Source organism: Carcharhinus amblyrhynchos, chromosome 19 (genome assembly GCF_965287045.1).
Source record: "Carcharhinus amblyrhynchos chromosome 19, sCarAmb.v2.hapA, whole genome shotgun sequence".
In the NCBI taxonomy this organism is placed as follows: Eukaryota; Metazoa; Chordata; class Chondrichthyes; order Carcharhiniformes; family Carcharhinidae; genus Carcharhinus; species Carcharhinus amblyrhynchos.
In genome coordinates this window covers 2,724,956-2,741,320 of record NC_137342.1, presented here as the reverse complement: position 1 = coordinate 2,741,320, position 16,365 = coordinate 2,724,956, and the positions used below count along the sequence as shown (strand labels likewise).

The following is a 16,365-nucleotide window of genomic DNA, read 5'->3' as shown; positions in this document are numbered from 1 at the left end:
CGTCTTTTGTGCCTGGTATAACTCCAACCAGAGGAAAGTTTACCCAGGTTCCCATCAGACCATAAGACATATGAGCAGTAAACCATTCTGCCCATCGAGTTTGCTCTATCATTTAATAAGATCATGAAAGATCTGCTACTATAATCTTCAACTCCACTTTCCCACCTTATCCCCATAACCCTTGATTCTCTTACTGATTAAAAATCTGTCTCTCTCAGCATACTGACTTCAATTTTGCCAGTGCTCCTTAATGCCACACTTCACCAATGTTGTGTTGATGTCAAAGGCAAATGCTCTCAACCTTACCTTTCAAATATACTCCTTATCCATTCTTGGACCAAGGTTGTAGTGCAGTCTGGTGGCAATGACAGAACCCAACTAAACATCAGTGTGCAAGTATTACTTGATGGCACTGTTGCTGACATCTTCCATCACTTTGCTGATGATCAAGAGTGGACAGTTAGGGCACTAGTTAATTAATTGGATTGTTTTTGTTTTGCTTTTAGTTGACAGGACATACTTGACAATTTTCCACTCTGTTGGGCAGATGACAGTAGCTGTGTTGGAAGAGCTTGGTTATAGACATGGCTGGCTCCAGAGCACAAGTCTTCACTCCTATAGCTGCAATGTTGCCAGAATCTATAGCTTTTGCTGTATCTAGTCAGCCATTTCATAATTGTATGTGAAGTGAGTTGCATTGGCCAAGAGCTGGCACCACATTGGTCATCTTAACAGGAGTGTCTCAGTAGCACAAATACTAAGTTCTGAAGGACACAACTGCCAGACTGCGTTTGCTGCATATCATGAGATACCAATGTCAGACTCGGATAAGCACAATCAGGAAGTCGCACAATACCAGGTTGAAGTCCATTTTCTTGGCGATCCTCTCCACTTGGAGCCGACAGTCGACGGTAGCCATGATGTGGAGATGCCAGCGTTGAACTGGGGTAAGCACAGTAAGTCTCACAACATTGGGTTAAAGTCCTTTAACTTCTTACAATCAGAAGAGAACTAACAAGTCATAGCTCAGTCTCAGCAATCCTACTTTATCACAATCTGCAACCCCAGCATATCCCTCACTCCACTATTACCATCAATTCAGCGTATCAACCCTGCTTCAATAAAGCTGGGGTTAATGTGCAGCAAGTAACATACATGTCACATGATGACTAAGCAATGATCATCTCCAACAAACTAACCATTGCCCCTTGACATTACAACATCCTGGGGATGGGGGTCAGCACCGAGGAAAAAGTTTAATGGTCCAGCCAAATAAATAGTGTCTTCAAGATCATTAACCAGATTCTGCAGCAAGTAACTTATCTCCTGACTCACCCAGCCAGTCCACCACCCACAAGACACAAATCAAGAGTATGACAAAATATACTTCACTGGCATAGATAAGAGTCGTTCCAAAAAAGATTCAAAGAAGCTTGAAACCATCCAGGACAAAGTAGCCTTTGTCCACCCTTTCCACCACTGGCAAAACTTGACTGTAGTATATACCCACAAAGCAAGAACTACTGACACTTCATCAGAGTCTTCCAAACTAACAACTTGTACATCTAGAAGTATAGGGGTAGGCGGTGCATGCAAACACTAAAGAATCATACAGTGCAGAAGAAACCCTTCGGCCATTGAGTTTGTACTGACACATGAGGAACACCCAAACTTCCCATGTAATCCAAGTTACCAGCACTTCACCCATAGCTTTAAATGCTATGATATGCCAAGTGCTCTTCCTGGTACTTTTTAAAGGTGGTGAGGCAACTCACCTCTACCACCCTTACAGGCAGCTCATTCCAGACTGTCACCACCCTCTGGGTAGTAAAGATTTTCCTCACGTCCCCCCAAACCCTCACCTCAAACCTATGTCCCCTTATGACTGACCCTTCAAACAAGGGGAACAACTGCACGTTATCCACTCTGTCCACGTCCCTCATAATTCTGTACACCTCGATCAGTCTTCTTTGCTCCAACTAAAACAACCCAAGCCTATTCAACTTCTTATCATAATTTAAATGTTCCATTCCAGGCAGCCTCAACTTCACTCACACTTGTGCAAAGTTGGAATTATACACCAATTTAAATAAAAATAAGCAAACGAAAAAAAAACACAACACTGTTCCAAAGGCAACTGCTATCAGAAGTAACAAGAAGGAAGTTCACTCTAAGACATATAAATAGCATTAAGGCAGATGATCACAAGCTTGGTTACAGCTAGGTGTTAAGGAACATCTTAGAAGAGGATATGGAGGGAGAGAAAAGTTTAAAGTTAAAGTTTATTTATTAGTGTCACATGGAGGGAGAGAAAAGTTTAAAATTAAAGTTTATTTATTAGTGTCACAAGTAGGCTTACATTAACACTGCAATGAAGTTACTGTGAAAATCCCTTACACGCCACACTCTGGGGCTTGTTCATATACACCGAGGAAGAATTGAGCATGAACAACACACCTAACCAGCACATCATTTGGACTGTGGAGGAAACCAGAGCACCCAGAGGAAACCCATGCAGACATGGGGAGAAAATGTAGATTCTGCACAGATAGTGACCCAAGCCGGAAATCGAACTTAGGTTCCTGGCACCCAGGCTGGAGAGGTTAGAGTCATACAGTCATAGATATTTACAGCATGGAAACAAGCCCTTTGGCCCAACTTGCCCATGCCACCATTTTTTTAAAAACCTGTAAGCTAATCCCAATTGCCCGCATTTGGCCCAAATCCCTCTATACCCATCATACCCATGTAACTATCTAAATGCTTTCTGAAAGACAAAATTGTACCCGCCTCTACTACCACCTCTGGCAGCTTGTTCCAGGCACTCACCACCCTCTATGTGAAAAAATTGCCCCTCCGGACACTTTTGTATCCCTCCCCTCCCATCTTAAGCCCATGCCCTCTAGTTTTAGACTCCCCTACCTTTGAGGAAAGATATCGACTACTGAGCTGATCTGTGCCCCTCATTATTTTACAGACTTATATAAGGTCACCTCAGCCTCCAGAGAAAAAAGTCCCAGACTATCCAGCCTCTCCTTGTAACTCAATCCATCAAGTCCAGGTAGCATCGTAGTAAATCTTTTCTGCACTCTTTCTAGTTTAATAATATCCTTTCTATAATAGGGTAACCAGAATTGCACACTGTGTTCCAAGTGTGGTCTTGTCGAACTTCAACAAGACATTCCAACTCCTGCATTCAATGTTCTGACTGACAACACCAAGCATGCCGAATGTCATCTTCACCACTCTGTCCACCTGTGACTCCACTTTCAAGGAGCTATAAACACATACCCCAAGATCTCTTTGTTCTGTAACTCTCCCCAATGCCCTACCATTAACTGAGTAAGTCATGCCCTGGTTCAATCTACCAAAATGTATCGCCTCGCATTTGTCTAAATTAAACTCCATCTGCTATTCATCAGCCCAGTGGCCCAACTGATCAAGATCCCGTTGCAATTGCAGATAACTTTCTTCACTGTCCACTATGCCACTAATCTTGGTGTCATCTGCAAACTTACTAACCATGCCCCCTACATTCTCATCCAAATCATTAATATAATTGACAAATAACAATGGACACAGCACTAACCCCTGAGGCACACCGCTGGTCACAGGCCCCCAGTTTGAAAAACAACTCTCTACACCCACCCTCTGCTTCTGTCAAAAGCCAATTTTGTATCCATTTCGATACCTCACCCTGGATCCTGTGAGATTTAACCTTATGCAACAACCTACCATGCGGTACTTTATATCAAAGGCCTTGCTAAAGTCCACGTAGACAACATCAACTGCACTGCCCTCATCTACCTTCTTGGTTACCCCTTCAAAAGAACTCAAATCAAATTTGAGAGACATGATTTTTCCACTCACAAAGCCATGACTCTAATCAGTCTCTAAATGCCTGTAGATCCTCTCTCTCAAAATATCTTTCAACAATTTACCCACCACAGTTGAGAGGCTCACTGGCTTGTAATTCCCAGGCTTTTCTCTGCAGCCCTTGTTAAACAAAGGCACAACATTTGCCGCTCTCCAATCTTCAGGAACCTCACCCGTGATTATCAATGATTCAAATATCTCGGCTAGGGGACCTGGTATCAATGGGTGCTATTCTGATTGGTGGTTGGTGACTAGTGGAGTGCCGCAGGGATCGGTGCTGGGGCCTCAGCTATTTACCATTTATATTGATGATCTGGAAGAGGGGGCTGAGTGTAGGGTGACGAAATTTGCTGATGACATGAAGATGAATGGTAAAGCAGGTGTAAAACAACGTGGAGGGTGTGGAAGGTGTGAGCGAGTGGGCGAGGACCTGGCAGATGGAGTATAATGTTAGCAAGTGTGAGGTTATCCACTTTGGCAGAAAGAATAGTAGGAGGGATTACTATTTAAAGGGTGAAAAGCTGCAGCATGCTACAGTGCAGAGGGACCTGGGGGTCCTTGTGCATGAGTCGCAAAAACCCAGTCTGCAGGTGCAGCAGGTAATCAAGAAGGCAAATGGAATGCTAGCCTTTATAGCGAGGGGGATAGAATATAAAAGCAGGGAGGTCTTGCTGCAGCTGTACAGGGTACTGGTGAGGCTGCAGCTGGAGTACTGTGTGCAGTTTTGGTCACCGCACTTGCGCAAGGATATATTGGCCTTAGAGGGAGTGCAGAGGAGGTTCACTAGGATGATACCGGAGATGAGCGGGTTGGACTATGAAGAGAGACTAAATAGACTGGGTCTGTACTCGTTGGAGTTTAGAAGGATGAGGGGGGATCTTATAGAGACGTATAAGATAATGAAAGGGATGGGATAGGGTAGAGATAGAGGTAGAGAGATTTTTCCTGCTTAGAAAGGATAGCAGGACTAGAGGGCACAGCCTCAAGATGGGGGGCGGGGGCGGAGGCGGAGTTTAGATCAGAGTAGAGGAGGAACTTCTTCACTCAAAGGGTGGTGAATCTCAAATTCTCTGCCAGTTGAAGTGGTGGAGGCTACCTGGCTAAATATATTTAAGTCACGGGTAGATAGGTTTTTGACAGACAAGGGAATTAAAGGTTATGGGGAGAAAGCAGGAAAGTGGAACTGAGCCACTTCAGATCAGCCATGATGTTATTGAATGGCGGAGCAGGCTCGAAGGGCTAAATGGCCTACTCCTGTTCCTATTTTTTATATTCTTATGTTCTTATGACCTGCAATTTCCTCCTAGTGTCCCATAATGTCCTGGGACACACATCATCAGGTCCCAGGGATTTATCTACCTTGATGCGCTTTAAGAATTCTAGCACCTTCTTCTCTGTAATATGTACACTCCTCAAGACATTATTATTTATTTCCCCAAGGTTGAAGGATGGCTTACTGCCATAGCTGCACCATGATTGAAACGGTCCACACCTGGAGAAGAAAAGATTTCTCAAAGATTTTAGGGCCAGGAGAGGTTATAGAGATAGGCAGGGATTGATGTCATTCAGGGATTTGAAAACAAAAATCGATCCCTTAACTGGGAGGTAATGTAGGCCTGCGAGCATTAGGGTTGATGGATGAACAGGATTTAGTACAGCAGAGTTTGATGAGCTCAAAGTTATCCAGGACGTAAGGTGGGATGCTGGCCAGGTGGAAACTAGAATAATTCACTAAAGACAAAAAGGGCATGATGAGAACTTCAACAGCCAGAGCTGAAACTGAGGCTTGGTGCAGATGATGGAAGGAGGTGGGAAATTGGGCAATGTTACAGAGATAAAAGTAGGTATGCTTCGTGATGGAATGATGTGCTTGGTAATTCATCTTCAGGTTAAATCTGACAGTCAGGTATAGTTCCAGCAAAATTATTCATTAGGGTTCGTTGAGATATTAAATTGTACTGCCTGAAACTAACCACAAGGCAGGTGAACAGCTCACATGACCCAAAATTACTCTGCAAAATATAACAAATCAAAAATCACAGACACCATCTGTTTTGCTGTCTAGACACCAAGGGTAGATAAATGTTGCATCATTTAATTGGCAGATATGACTAGGTACAATTTTCATTTGGAACTTAACACGCTGGTACAAATGAGTGTTCTATCAAAATCAGGGAAACAATTTCCCACGGTGCCAGTTTCAGAGTTTTACAATGTAGATGCCATGTTGGTAAAGTGGTACTGCTTTGCACACACACAGTGCACAAATACCTCATTGTGAAACATACTTCAATTCTTGTCTGGATTAAGCAGAACAACAGAAATTGAAACCATGGACTTTAAATACACACAATTATTCTGTGATGTGAATGATTTCCAAATACCCACAGTGCACAAGGAGGCCATCAAGTCCGCACCGACTCTTTAAAAGAGCACTCTAGGCCCATTCCCCCACCCTGTTCCCATAACCCTGTGCAACTACCATAGGCAAGCCATCAAATTCATATCTTTGGGTTGTGGGAAGAAACCCATGCAGACATGGGTAGAACATGCAAACACCATACAGTCACAGAGACCAGAATCGAATCTGGGTGCTGACACTGTGAGGCAGCGGTGTTAACCACTGTCCCAACAAATAACCGTCTTCCAAAGAATAAAAGCAACTTTCTTTGCAAACCTATAATGTTATTAAAAATCATACGCATGAATTACATAAAAGCAGTACTGAAGTGAAACAATAAAATTCTGCAAATCAGTATAGGCTAGGTTCAAATTCTAGTGTCAAAACACATTGAATTTCCACATCCAGAACAGCCGATTGCCTAAAAAAGTCAAAAGAATCAACATTTTCAAAGTTTGTTCTAAGTAGTAAGCAGTATTTATTGCACAGAAGCGGGTAATTCGGTTAACAATTCTCCAAATACCAGCATTCGTACCCCAGACAAAGCTCCTCCCACCTTCTTCATAAGATCCCATCAGACATCTAGTTATAATCAAAATTTGAAAGGAAACTCAGCATGAAATGATAGAGCACACTTTGCACAGAAAAGATCATCCCAACCTTAGCTGGGATCATCTACAGATCTTTAGATAAAAGACAAAGTTGCATCTGACATGTTCTGACTGAAGATGTACTGGATCCTGCAACTATACAAAGGTGATAAATATTGTGCGTATCAGTGGTGGCTCAGTCAGTTGTGTGCTTATCTCAGAATCAGAAGATTCTGGGTTCAATCTCTACTCCAGGATTTAACCACAAAATCCTCAGTCTAAGTCTAGTGCTGAGCAAGTGCTGCACTCTCAGAGGTGCCATTAAACTAAGGTACCATCTGCCACCAAAGACCCCAAAATACTCTAAAAATAGTGCAGGGTAGTTATTATTTCCAATATTTTTCCCTCAGTTAAGTAACTTAGCTTTAATTTGATTAACTTAGCACGATTGCTAAAGACTCACTCCTCCCTGTGTACTGTGGTACAAATATGCAATTTTTCTCAATTTTTTTCTCATTTTGCAGGAACGAGACAGGGTTACCAATGGGACTAGAGGCTGGGATTGCTTTAACATGTTTATTGACAAAGAGGCACCTCAATTAACTTCAGACAAGAATTTTTTCTTGTAACACATTGCTGTTTGTGGGAACTTACTGTGTGCAAACTGACTGCTGTTATTTGCATTACATCAGTGACTAAACCACAAAAGTACTTCATGGCTTTAAAGTGTTCTGAGACATCTAGTGGGCATGAAGGGTGCTACATAATTCTAAGTTTTATTCTGCAGTACATTTCTATCACTTTCAGTGCTTTAGAGCTACTGTTTGTTCATTGACACCAATCTTTCCTCAAATTTGAGTATGCTGAAAATTGACTGCAAGTACTCAAAAACAGTGAAAAAATTACCTTGCCAAAATGGGGCAAGGGAGTGGATCAAATTAATTTCAATCAAACGTCTCTACAGACATTTCAACCAGCCCATGGCAAATCAGCATCAAGTTCAGCATCCAAGCACAGATTGGAGTCATACATGACTATCACCTGTGCAGTATGACTGCCTTAAGAAAAAGAACATTTAAGTATCAGTATACTTAACCAGCCAGAATCAACAGACTTACATACAGACCTTTACATAAAAGGGAAAGTTATTTGTAAAGAATTGGGAAAATCATACACATGTTGCCCGAGTCAAAAAAGATCTCAGCCATGGTAAATGCACAGGCGTACAAAGATGCCTTTTTGGAGAGTCAGTGCAGACTCGATGGGATGAACATCCTCCTATTCACTGTAGGGGTCCTATGGTTAAATGTACCCCAGCTCTTGGTTCCATTAGTATCCACACTATTCCTGTAGAACGTGAGAAATCATGGAGGAGGGAAAAAGCATAATTGCACCAGTGACGAGGAAAGTGAACCTAATTTAGCAATAGTGCTAAAACTTCCCAAAATAAAAGCTAAGCTCTTTTACTGAACTTATGTCAAGCTTTTGTTATGGTTATTATATGTATTGAAAACAAAATGTTGTCAATAAACAAAAGGAGGCACAAGTCACTTGATGTCTGGCTTCTGAATTGGAGCAGGAGGCCAGAAATCATGGGTTAAAAACTGCTGACTTGTTACTGTGGCCGATTTCCATGCCTCATTTGTTTTCTGTGCTGCACACAATAAATGCCAGGCATTAACTTTTGTTTAGATCTGCTGCAGATCTTGAAATATTGATCTTTTTGTACTTTGGAATGGAACGGAAATATTGATGGCTATAATTTGTTTTTGTTATATGAATTTATTTCCATAGTTGTTGTAATAAAAACAATTGACTTTTTTGAGATGTTGGAGAACCATTTTGCACACGCAGAATGTATTCCAACACTTGGGAACACCACTAACAATAATGAAGCTGCAGGCGCTCACTTACCAAGTACACGCTAACCATTATAGATGAATGAATATTCAATCAGAAGATATTAATGCTTTCTCATCAATTTTCTGTTTCAGTACATGGTCAGTTAAATGAAATTACACTAACATATTATTTTCATACCAGCTCTCCTTTGTATTTGTGCAGCTATTAGATTTTTACAATTGAGAGCCACAGTATCAGTTTCAAATTAGGTAGCAGCATGTTGATCAAATTGCCTGGCTGGAGCTGCGATATTCCTGTCTAGGAGTGCACTCCTCCCACTGGTCAAACTGAAATTTAAACTGTAAACATTATGTTCAGTCCTCTGAACATACAAGTTAAATTTGAAGTTCTTTTGGCATGTCCAAGGAACCCGCAAGGTTTTAAAACCATAATGAACAATGCACTGGAATTACACACCAGGCAACATCATATCTGAGACATTTTATCCAGAGCTAGGTTATGCTCTGACTACACAACTTGATCGTCTGTATTAACTAGAAACCAAATACAGATGGAAATCACCCTTGATCAAAGACTCTTCCAATTATGATTGAGCAAGGAGTGGATTACATTTTGAAATATTTCTCAAACAACACATTATTTGAAGATACTCCAAATTTGAATTTAATTGACAAAAGCAGGTCAATTTTAAAGTTCCAGCACCAACTGTTGCCATAAATTCATGGTGAACATGTTTTTCAAATATTTGTTTTCAGGACATGAGCCACAAAGCCATTTTCTGCTCATCTCTTATGTTCATCTCCCGTTTTCCCAAGATGATGGTGGATTGCCTACTCATTGCGTTACTCTTACAAAGTGAATGATCTGCAAGGTCATTTGACTCTCGGGGGCTGGAATTCCATGCAGCCAGACCAGGCAGTGAAGGGCATCACCGAATTAATTGAGTCTCTTTTTAAATAATCCAGCATCATATATGGTATTTTCAAATTTACAACTTGCCAGGATGGGATTCAAACACAATTAATTAAGTTTCTGCTTACAGCCAACCATAAGATTAGTCAAGATTAGGAAATACTCAAAGCAGGGTATGACTATATTGACCAAAGAACTTGGGGCCAACGCTCCAAGTATTTTCTTCATTGATGTCAGCAACAAAAATTAACAACGTGACACTAAATGCAAAAAGCTTTCGGCCCCAAAATTATAGATTCCATGAAATATTGATATGTCATGATTTTATTTGAAGTTGCACTTTGTTATTTTATGGAAGGAAAAAAATTACAGATAAATTCAGTTTTGGTTTGTATAGCGTATACAGATATTTTGCAATTGTTCTGAAATTATAAGAGGCCAATGTTCAGAAAATGCTCAAGCATATATATTCCTAACCTAGCTAATCCCATCATCTCCAAGTCAGCTTGATCCTTTGATAACTTAAGCAAGGAAGGATCTTAATAAGTCATGGCATATATCTTGCAACCATGATCTTGGCATCAAAATGATCTCAAAGCACCTACATCAGATCGTCTCACATACTGCTGGATTGCAGGTTAAGATGAATATACAGCAGAGACAGGCCCAATGGTCCTGTGGGTGGTATGTCAGTTTATATGTTCCATATAAATCCCTCATTTAAGCCCATCAATTTATCCTGTGGCATTGAATGTTCCATATTTTAATTACTCTCTGCATAAGAAGTTTCTCCTGAATTTCTATTGGATTTATGTATCTTATCCTTATTGCCCTTTGTTCAAATCTCACCCACAAGTGGAAACATCTTATCTATGACCACCCTATCAAATCATTTTACAAGCTTGAATATTTCTAGCAGGTCACCCTTCAGCTTTTTTTCTTGAAAAAGAGGCCTTGCCTGTTTACTTTTTTCTGACAGATGTAATTAGTTCTGGTGTCCTCTTGGGAAATCTTTTTTATACCTTCTCCAATGCTATATCTTTTTGTAATAATATGGAGACCAGAGTCGCTTAGATCACGACATGTGGTTTAGCATAAATTTTGATTAGCATAAAGTTTATAACTTTTTCAATTCCATCCCTTTTGAAGCATAATCCAGCACTTCTTTTAAAATGATGTTTTGCTATTCGTGATCTACCTTTATACCTCTCTTATTTCACACTTATTTCCAAGGAGCATATGGACTCCAATTCTTCCTACCAAAATCCTACCCACCTCACACTCATCTCTGTTGAAGTTCAGCTATTCAACTAACTCCACAAATTCTACAGCAAAGATCCTGATTTTTTTAAAAATTAAAACGAGCAATGTTCTATGTGGGTAGTTAATCTTCAGGAAAGTGTATTGTAATTCAGTTTGCTTCAACTTTCTTCAAATATCAATTTAAAATTTAATATAGCCAGGGCTTCAATATGATGAAACAGTAACTCTTTGTGATCATATACATATTTTACTGTCTCAGTCTTAGACACTATAATTTTGGTATTGAAAATTTTGGGGGAATTTATTTCATGCCAATTTGAATAAGCAGAAACATGACGTCATAACAAATTACTCATGTATATAGAACACAAATAAAATCGGAATTCAGTTTACTTAAGTTATCTTTGGAAGCTAAGCAAACTTGAGAGCTCGGGTCAGAACACTTAGTTATATAGGTCATTGAATACATGTTGATGTATTCTAGTAAATAGAAACTAAACTCAAACCCAACGACGAACGTTGTACTCTCACACTGAGCTGATAACTGAGCTGAATAACTGCTTAAGTACCAGCAAGCATATTATGAAAACACCCAACTGCTTCAAAGTCAAATCAAACAAACTTCCAAGTGTCAGATTTCATTGTGCACACTAAAGAAAATTAAAAGGTTGAGAAACTGCCGGTTTGGAGAGCAGAGATTCTTACAGTGAAGCTGCACACGCAGGGTTTTTGCCACTTGTACCTTGAGGTGTGATGGGCAAATTCCTGCGGCTTGTCCTGGTCACCATGTTTAGTCTCATTAGGGGAGAGGCGCTAATTAATGAGGGCTGAGCTCATGGGCCGGGAATGCTGGATTGTCACCCTCTTCCCACGCTCGCTTACTCCCTGCTGTAATCCGCTCCTGGACTTGTTTCCATGACAAACTGACATCCGGCTTCAACACAACACTTCCCCTCCCTCAGCAAAGATATAAAAACTTGTATTTCCTGTCATTAAAAAAGACGTCCTTATAAATGAGGGATGGCCGGGCGGTGGGAAAGGGAAAGGGGGCAAGGCCGCTCACTCAAAAAAAAACAAATCTGCCTCGCGGGGACAAACACGCTTTCATGCCACGATTAAAGAACACAAGTATTACCTGAGTAATGAAGGAGGCGGCTGGGCGCTGTGGCCGGTCCCTGATCGCTGTCGGTCGGGCCCACCCGCCGGCTCCGGGGCCGGTGACGGTTTCTTTTTGAATCTCCTCCTCGAGCGCTGCCGGCCTCGCTCACTCACTCACTCATCCCGCGCTGAGGAGAATGCGGATGGGCGCTGCCGCCCTCCTGGCCGAAGCCTGTCACCCACACGCAGCCGGCGCCCCCCCTCCTCCTCCTCCCGGAGCCGCCCGGCAACTCGCTTCACTCACTCTCCCGCTCCCGGCTCGGCAGCTCACTCCCAGCGCCAGAGGCCAAGACAGTCACCCCCTCCGTCCGTCCACACCCCGAGCAGAGGCCGCCTGGTCACCCCACTCGGCGTCTCCTCCGGCTCCAGGCTCGGCTCCCCCTGGCGCCCGGGCACAGGCTGCAAGGGGGCCAGGCGGCTGCGGAAGTGCAGGCGGCCGCAGGAGCTGCTGGCTGGCTGGCTGTGGGAGGGAGGGGTAGGAGGCGGCCAGGGCAGAGCTGACAGAAAGAACAACACAAAATACTGGGAAAAACCTTTCAGCGGTATGCTGAGAAATTACACACAAAAGTTAAAAGGTCTGATCGGTTTCGGCACAACGTGGGTGCGGACAAAAGGGGAGGTCTGTGGGAGGTGGCAGAGATTGCACTTGAAGAGTTAAATCTTCTGGTGCCAAAGGGAATGGTGACGGGACAAGGAAAGAAACAAAAGATATCCCTGGAGCTGGCATGTTATTGTCAGAAAGCAAAAAAAAGGGAAAGCCTAAAACCACAGATTCCCTACTCCACCGAAAAAGGCAAAAGAACATCCCACCCAGGCCCCCACTATCTCCATAATCCTGCACTTTTACCATGGCTAATCCACCCAACCTACACATCCTTGGACACTAAGAGGCAATGCAGCGTGGCCAATCCACCTAACCTGCACACCTTTGGCCTATGCAAGGAAACCAGAGTACTTCGTGGAAACCTATACACACATGACAGAACGTGCAAGCTCCACACAGTCACCCAAGGCCAAAATCAAACCCAGAACCCTGGCGCTGGGAGGCGTGAGATGTGTAAGCGAGACAAAATTAAGGAGACAGAGGTTATGGTCAGCTATTTACTTGTGGAACAGCACCTCATCTTCCAATCAGATATCCTATTATGTTTCCTTATTGTGCACGTTTTGGTTTTTCTTTGCTCTAGGCACATTTTCTGTTTTTACCCATTGCCATTCCCTCTTGATCTGGATGATGAATTCTTCTGTCATTCAATCTCTCTTGACCTTCAACCTATTACAGCACACCTTTTTTTCCTTCTCCTAAAACCCCTTGCTCAAACTATTACATCTCTAACTTTCACTAGATGAAAAAGGTTATCATCATGAATTTTTAACTCTGTTTCACTCTCCACAAATGCTGCCATACTCGCTGAATATTTCAAGCATTTTCTGTTTTTATTTTCAGTTTCCAAGATATGCACTTTTCTACTTTGAAAAGGATGACAGGATTTTGAATTTCATTGACAGGAAGAAGCAGTGGCCTGAAAGCTGTTCCACATCTATTGCCTATTGCCGATTTTATAAAGGGTTCAACATGTGGCGAGAATTGACACTGATGAATAATAACATTGAAACCCTCTTGTTAACTGAATAACATTCCTGCATTAAAAGAATAGCGTGTCTGAAGCTCATGTCAGCTGCATCAAACACAGTTCCTTAATTAAAAGCTTTAAAAAAGTAGGAAACTGCCTGAGAATTCAGTCAAAGCAGCAAGCATATGAGTGGTGACACGATTCCATCAATGACACTGTCCACACAGATGCCTCGTATAATACACCTTGTAAATAGTATTTACAAGGTGGTGTTGTTTTCAGGAGATACGTGCATTTGGTTGTTAACCTTCTCAATAAATTGCATTTCTGTTGCAAAGTAATTAAATATTACTTAATTTTTGTTGATGTCCTGAACCTGCCAGCCCAGAAAATGTCAGGCAACGATTTGAAATTGGTTTATCAATTTGATTCATAACCATATGGCAGAATTTACCTGCTTTATAAAAACCATATTTTTATGACATTTGTCCCCAAGACCAAAACAAAATGTTGCTGACGCTGCTCCCAAGATGCTGATTGACAAGTGAACATTTTTCAACATTGATTAAATGCATAAATGTTTGTTCTTCTCCTCATTGTCACTAGAGGTAGTGCTTGACAGACTAGTGGGACTGATGGTGGACAAGTCCCCAGGACCGGATGGAATGCATCCCAGGATTCTGAAGGAAATGGCGGAGGTGATAGTGGATGCCTTAGTGATTATTTTCCAAACCTCGCTGGATTCCGGGGAAGTGCCAGAAGATTGGAAAATGGCTAATGTTACGCCGCTGTTTAAAAAGGGTAGCAGGCAAAAGGCAGGGAATTATAGGCCGGTTAGTTTAACGTCTGTTGTAGGAAAAATGCTTGAATCTTTCACACAAAGAAGAAATAGCAAGGCATCTTGAGAAGAATTGTTTGATAGAGCAGACGCAGCATGGATTCGTTAAGGGGAGGTCGTGTCTGACGAATTTATTGGAATTCTATGAGGATGTGTCTAGTGTGGAAGGGAACCGGTGGATGTGGTGTCTCTCGATTTTCAGAAGGCATTTGATAAGGTGCCGCACAAAAGGTTGTTATAGAAGGTTAGGGGGCATGGAGTTGGGGGTAAGGTGTTAGCGTGGATAGAGGATTGGCAGTCAAATAGGAGGCAGAGAGTAGGTGTCAATGGGTGCTATTCGGATTGGCGATTGGTGACCAGTGGAGTGCCCCAGGGATCGGTGCTGGGGCCTCAGCTATTTACCATTTACATAGATGATCTGGAGGAGGGAGCCGAGTGTAAGGTGTCGAAATTTGCTGATGACACAAAGATAGGTGGAAAAGCAATTTGTGCGGAGGGTGTAGAAAGTCTGAGCGAGTGGGCGAGGACCTGGCAGATGGAATACAATGTTGGCAAGTGTGAGGTTATCCACTTTGACAAAAATAATAGTAGGAAGGACTACTACTTAAAGGGTGAAAAGCTGCAGCATGCTACGGTGCAGAGGGACCTGGGGGTCCTTGTGCATGAGTCGTAAAAACCCAGCCGGCAGGTGCAGCAGGTGGTCAGGAAGGCAAATGGGATGTTGGCCTTCATAGCGAGGGGGATTGAATATAAAAGTAGGGAGGTCTTGCTGCAACTGGACAGGGCACTGGTGAGGCCGCAGCTGGAGTACTGTGTGCAGTTTTGGTCGCCGCACTTGTGCAAGGATATTTTGGCCTTGGAGGGAGTGCAGAGGAGGTTCACTGGGCTGATACCGGAGTTGAGGGGGTTGAGCTATGAAGAGAGGCTGAATAGACTGGGCTTGTACTTGTTGGAGTTTAGAAGGATGAAGGGGGATCTTATTGAGACATATAAGATGATGAAGGGGATGGATAGGGTGGAGGTGGAGAGGTTCTTCCTGCTCAGAAGGGACAACAGGACTAGAGGGCACAGCCTCAAGATAAGGGGGGGGCAGTTTAGAACAGAGTTGAGGAGGAACTTCTTCACTCAAAGGGTGGTGAATCTCTGGAATTCTCTGCCCACTGAAGTGGTGGAGGCTACCTCGCTAAATATATTTAAGACGCGGGTAGATAGGTTTTTGGTAGGCAAGGGAATTAAGGGTTATGGGGAGAAAGCAGGAAGTGGAACTGAGCCACTTCAGATCAGCCATGATGTTATTGAATGGCGGGGCAGGCTCGAGGGGCTAGATGGCCTACTCCTGCTCCTATTTCTTGTGTTCTAATTGGTTGTGTTTTAATTCCCTTATACTTGTAGTATTCATTAATATTACTCAGGTTCCTTCTCAATTTTAAATTTCCCTCCAATCACCTTGCACCAGAAGTCTAATTACATTCTACCTAATTGTGTTCCAGCAAAAAAAAAATCCAAAATACATTGCTAGATATAGGCCTGATATTGCAGTGATTGCAAAACTGTCAATATTTGCCATCATTACGCCACTGAAACTGACGGCAACTTCTGTACTCTGCATAAGCACATAATAAAATAGAAGCCCAGAAGTTGCTGTCAGTGATTGCGGTCACTGCAAAGATTGCTAGATCTTTTGCGGACAGCTTTCCTCAAAGTCAACAGAGAATGCTGTTGCCAAGTCAGACTACAAAATCCAGTCCAGTGTCACTGTTATACTCAAAAATGGTATCCATTTCAGGCACTGTAAAGTTTCACATCAGCAATGAGATAAAGTCCAGTTAATATATTTCAATATTGCTGCGAAAAGAATACATTGTCAAAGCTTTTCATATTGCACTCATC

The 16,365-nt window shown here is 42.3% G+C and overlaps 1 protein-coding gene across 3 annotated transcripts in view; it reads right to left on the bottom strand.

Annotated features, from left to right (window-relative positions):
• cdk17 (cyclin dependent kinase 17) overlaps positions 1–16,365 on the bottom strand; it is a 193,425-nt gene that overhangs the window by 168,576 nt on the left and 8,484 nt on the right. The window contains exon 1 of one of the 3 annotated variants that reach the window (XM_080207126.1): positions 12,041–12,666. The exons of 1 other annotated variant lie outside the window; for it this stretch is intronic. The gene's annotated coding sequence lies outside the window, so the exon portion shown is untranslated. Of the gene's footprint in view, positions 1–12,040; positions 12,667–16,365 lie in introns of those variants that run through there. One more of the 3 variants, XM_080207128.1, reaches the window with a different exon arrangement.